Source organism: Ochotona curzoniae, unplaced genomic scaffold, assembly GCF_017591425.1.
Source record: "Ochotona curzoniae isolate NIBS_2020 unplaced genomic scaffold, NIBS_Ocur_1.0 contig_1506, whole genome shotgun sequence".
Taxonomy (NCBI): domain Eukaryota; kingdom Metazoa; phylum Chordata; class Mammalia; order Lagomorpha; family Ochotonidae; genus Ochotona; species Ochotona curzoniae.
Window position 1 is genome coordinate 5923 of NW_024465107.1, and position 5922 is coordinate 11844.

The following is a 5922-nucleotide window of genomic DNA, read 5'->3' on the forward strand; positions in this document are numbered from 1 at the left end:
CCCGGCGGCGTGGCCTAGTGGCTAAAGTCCTTGCCTTGAACGCGCCGGGATCCCGTATGGGCACCGGTTCTAATCCCGGCAGCTGCACTTCCCATCTAGCTCCCTGCTTGTGGCCTGGGAAAGCAGTAGAGGATGGCCCAAGGCTTTGAGACCCTGCACCCGCATGGGAAACCCAGAAGAAGTTTCTGGATCCTGGCTTCGGATTGGCATAGTATCGGCCGTTGTGGTCACTTGGGGAGTGAATCATCGGACGGAAGATCTTCCTCTCTGTCTCTCCTCCTCTCTGTATATCTGACTTTCCAATAAATAAATCAATCTTTTTTTTTTTTAAAAAGATATACATTTAATGAAATTGCTGGAAGAAAATGTAGGGGGAACACTAAGACATTAGTGAAGGTGATGAATTCTTGGAAAACATTTTTTGTTATTGTTATGGTTTATTGGTAATTCAGATATACAGGAAGGAAGAGACACAATGAAGAAGATCTTCTGTCTGCTGATTCACTCCCCAAGAGGCCGCAACAGCGGGAGCTGAGTCCATCTAAAGTTAGGATGCCAGAAGCTTCTTCTGGGTCTCCCATGCGGGTGGGTGCAGAGTCCCAAGGCTTTGGGCTGTTCCTGACTGCTTTCCCAGACCACAAGCAAGGCACTGGATGGAAATCTGCTGGGATGCAAATTGAGGACTGTATCCACTAGGCTACCACAGTGAGCCACATCTTCATCATCTTCTTTTTTTAATATTTGTTTATTTTTACTGCAAAGTCAGAGTATAGGGGAAGGAGAGACAGAGAGGAAGATCTTCCATCTGATGATTCACACCCCAAGTGACTGCTACCGCCGGAGCTGCGCTGATCTGAAGCTAGCAGCCAGGAACTTCCTCCAGGTCTCCCACGCGGGTGCAGGGTGCCAAGGCTTTGGGCCGTCCTTGACTGCTTTCCCAGGCTACTAGCAGAGAGCTGGATGGGAAATGCAGCTGCCAGGATTAGAACCGGCACCCATATGGGATCCCAGGCAAGTTCAAGGCAAGGACATTAGCTACTAGGTCACCACACTAAAACTCTGCATAACACTTCTAAAGCACAGATAATAAAAGTAAAAGTAGACATATGAGACTATATCAACCTCAGAAATCTTGACATAACAAAGGAAAACATGGACTGAAGTGGCATTCAACAAAACAGCCCCCAAATTTTTGAGTGACCTGACAAAATAATTCATAAGAACATAAAAAGAATATGTAAAAATATATTAAAAAATATAGTCAGAATATAAGCAACTCAAAAAAGTCAACTGAAACACAATTCCACAGAGAAATGAGCAAAAGCACTTTAAAGACAGTTCTCAAAGGAAGAAAAAAAATACTATAATCAAAGTAAAAACAGAAAAATGCATGTATCAATAGTGTTGCAAGTGTTATCAATATTGCTGCAAATTTATGTTTGTCAAACTTCATATTTTTCCCTGGGGACATCAGAGCAGGGGTGAGCCGTGTGGGGAGAAAGGGCAGGAGGAGGGTGATGCCCTTCATCCTCTGCCAGCTCAGGTCTGTTCCTGCTGCAGATGCCTGGCTAGCCCCGCTCCTGTGCCAGCTGCTGTGGCCACCCTGCAGGGAAAGAGGGGGACAGACTGCCCACCTCCCTGCTGGGGCAGGGTGCTGCCTGCATACCTGTAAGCAGGAGCTGGGGGTTGGGCATGTCACCTGCATACCTTCCTGCAGTGGTTGGGTGCCAACCTGCAAACCTCTTTGCAGGGGCGGGATGGAGTTGAGAGGAGACTCCTGCATATTTCTCTGCAGAGGTAGGGTCAAAGGGCATGTTCCCCCAACTCTGCTTGCCAAACTCACAGCCTGATATTTTGCCTTTCTTGTCACCTGCTACATGGCATTCATTGTAATAAATTTTCTAGATTATTTTATTATTCATTTTACTGATGATGATGTTTACATACTTAATACGAATACTTATCTACTTGGACCACCAATCACATGGAAAGGGTGGAAGAATGGGGTAAAGTGGATGAGACATTGCTTCAAAAAAATTTTTTTTCAACCTTATTAAGGGGAAGGGGGAGAGAAGGACAGAGGGCCCCTCCCAGCAGCCTAGCCACACCAGTACTGGCAATGGGGGACAGGCACTCAATGTCCTCCCTGGTCCCCGATGTGCAGCATGTTCTGAGGGACTGCTTAAGTGGTTCTGATAGTTCTGAGCTGCTGTTAATGTCATTGCTCCAAGGTTGAGGACATCCCTCCAAATTCTGTTGGCTGACACACTCTACGCTAGAGTTTCCACTTGCCCAGATACTTGCTGTCAAGGTTTGGCCAAGAGTATTGTCCAATTTGTTCTGCCCTCCAGCCTCTGGCCTCTGTGAGCTTCCGTGTCTCCATGTGCATTTGGGCATGCCATCCACTGCACATGTTTCAACAACCAAGGAGGTCCACAGTCAGATCCCAGCTCCTGTGATTTTCCTTGTGGTTGGAGTTTTGAGTCCAGCAGTCCAGCTGCAGGTTCCCCAGAGAAATCTTACCAATAGTGACCCCAGAGCTGACTTCTGTGTGTGCCGGGTGGTGTGTGGTCCATCACCCATCACCCACATCAGCCTACACACACATTGGTGATTTCAATCACTCAGTCCCTCTCATACACAAACCAATGGATGCAGTGACCTGGCCTACTCTTTCCCACCACACACTCAGCCCCAGGCACACCAGCAAGTTCTGTAGTCTAGTTGGAGCACCTTCCAATAACCCACCCCAGTCTTGCACCCAGCCTTGGCTCTTGTGCATGCCGTTATGTGCAGCAGACTGCTGCAGTCTGTCCGACATCCCATTCTGCTATCATACACAGAAGTGGGCGATGCAGCCTTGCTCAGCCTGACTGTGCCATAGAGCTCATATTCATGCCAGTAGGCAGCACCACCTGCTGAGCCAGCCCGCAACAAGTCCTGGTTCTTCTCATGCTCACCAGTGGGAGCTGTAGTGTATCAGAGGAGTGTCCGTAATTTCTGGCCAAGGCCCACTCCCAGGCCCATAATTTGTACTTTCCAGGTGGCACTGCAGTCCAGCCTGAGAGGACATGCCCCCAGTCCCGCATTTAGAACTGGAGCTGTGGCAGAGCCTGACTAGCTGGCACTTACTCTAGCTCATGCATGCACCAGTGGGTATAGTCGCTTAGCTCAGCTTGGCTCTCCACCTAACCCAGCTCACATGCAGGCCAATGGGTTTTTGTGACACTGCCCAGGCTGGTCTGCTCCAAGTCCCAGGTCTCATGCCACCAGCAGGCACAATGGCCCAGCAAGGGAGCCACCGAAGCCACTCTACTGCGCTTTCCCCCCACTGAGGTCTCACATGCGTTGGTGAATGTTGAGGCCCAGTTTGGCACAGCCAATCTCAACTCAGCATTTGCCAACATGTACTGCAACCTGGTTCTGCTTAGCCTGGCCCCAGTTTCAGATCATGCTGGTGGGTGCTGTAGCCCAGCCCAGCACAGCCAGCCCTCAGTCACAATCATAATGTGAAGTGGCTGTTGTTGCAGCCCAGCCCAGGCTGTCCTGCACGCCATCCAGTTCTCACATCTGGCAGAAGGTGTTAGGAACTGTCCCAACCTGGTCCACCCCAAGACCTGATCCAAATGTATGTCACTCTAACCTAGCCTGGTCAGGAATGCTCCCAGCTTCACTTTTGTGCTCATCAGCAGGGACTGCATCCTGACAGAGGAGTTTTCCAAGCTCTTCTTTCATGCGATCTCCCAAGCACAGAGCTTACACACACCAGTGAAATTTTTTAAAGGATTTTTTAATTGCAAATTCAAATACACTGAGAGAAGGAATAAGATCTTTCATCTATCGATTCACTCCCGAAGTGGCCTCAATGGCCAGAGGTGCACCAATCTGAAGCCAGGAGCATGGAACCTCTTCCAGGACTGCCACACAGATGTATGGTTTGGAGCTTTGAGCTGCCCTCAAGTGCTTTCCAAGGCCACAATCAGGGAGCTGGAAGGGAAGCAGGGCCACCGGGATTAGAACAGCACCCATATGGGATCCCAGCACATGCAAGGCAAGAACTTTAGCCACTGAGCTAATGCACCAGGCCCAGAATTTTGACACAGCCTGACTTCGTTCACCTGTGTTTTGGCATTAACTGTAGGCAAGCAGACTGCCCGACTGGTCCATACCCATTCCAGCTGTAACCATTGGCTTTCACGGCCCAGCCCCACTTGGCTCACCCCCATATCTGCCTTTCATGGGTTCAACAGGTGTCAAAACCTAGCCCAGGCTGCCCACATCCTTTAGCTTGATGTTAGCACCATTGGGTACTAGAGGCTGGCCCAGTTTGACATACTCCAGATCCTCTTCACATCCATGCTGAGGGAGGCTGCAGACATGTCCAGCCCAGTTTGCCACTCCAATTCCAGCTCTGGTGCTCACCAGTGGGAATCACAGCCCAGCCAGGGCATCCCCTTAGCTCCCCTACCAGGCCCAATCCCAGCCACAGATCATGAACATTCCAGTGATTGTTCTGACAGTCTGGCATAGGCCATCCTCTGTCTTGGCTTTCGTTATCAGATGCCAAGTCTGTTTTCCTGGCCAGCCCCCAGTCCCACCCTTCTGATGGGTACTACAGGCTAACCCTGCACAGCCTGCCCCTATCCCTGACTTTCATGCAAACCATTCCAACCTGGCTCCTGAACATGCCAGTGTGCTAGTTTTGCCTTTCCCTGCCTGCCACCCCAATCCAATCCACACAATTGCCAACAAATGAAGCAAACGTACTCAGCCTGACTAACACCCAGCCCTGACTCATAAGCTCACAGTGAGAGCTATGGTTGACCAGAAGTGTTCTCCAAGTTCCCCTATCAGGCCTACTCCCAGACCCAGTTTCATACATGCCAGTGGGTACTAGACCTTTGCCCAACATAGTCTTCCCCCCTTATCTTGGTCATTGTGTGTGCTTATAAATGTGTGGCCTGGCCCACCCCACACCCAAACCTTGAGTGCACTTACAAGTTCTATAGCCTGAACTGGCCAGATCTGCTCCCAGCCCCAGTACCCATGAGTGTCATGCCTAGCTTAGCCCATCACCACCCCCTGCTCATGAACAAAATGGCAGGTATTGCAGTCCTATAGTAGTGAACCTACATACTCCCCACAGAATCTACCCCCAGACCCAGTTCTTGCATGTGCTGGTTAGAGCCATTGCCCAGCCATACATGACCCAACCCCTCTTCTGACACAGGTGAGTAATGTGGTTGAGCTCCGCCAGGCCAGTCCCCAATGTACCAAGGTGCAATGGTTTATACCAATAAGTCCAACTTGGGTCTTCCATGTGGGGCAGGTGCATTGCTCTGTCCCAGAAAGGTCCTTCAGTTTCCCTCCTCCAAACCACCCAGTCTCAGCCCCCTCCTTTACCTTCAAGTGCAGAAACCTAATTGGTGGGATTTCTCCAGAAGTCATTCCTCCCCTGTACCATTCTCCCTCAGAGATCCTCCCTCCCACACACCCTCACATCTCCTTCTCTGAGCAATAGGTAGATGGGATGGTGAGTGGGTGGATAGGCAGATGGACCAGAGAGCCAGCTGCTGCTGTGGTCATCCAAGCAAAACCTGACAGAGTTGGGGTTATGACAAGTGGGCAGGTTTGAGATCCAAGGCCTCAAATACAGAATGAGCATGATCCAGGGATCTATGGTATGTGAGGAGTGTGGATCAGGCTGGAAACAGGGTGACTCCAGGCACCCAGGGGTGACACCTAAAAGACAGCCCCGCTACTCAAACAGGTGAAGGGCACTTCTGGCAGAAGGTAACCACAGGGGATGAAGAGTAACCCAGTTTATAGTAGGCTAGGTTTAAGATGCTGGTGGTCATATCTAACGAACTGCCAAGGAAGGAAGAGGAAAGCAAATGTGAAAATCAGAAGAAGAAAAACATT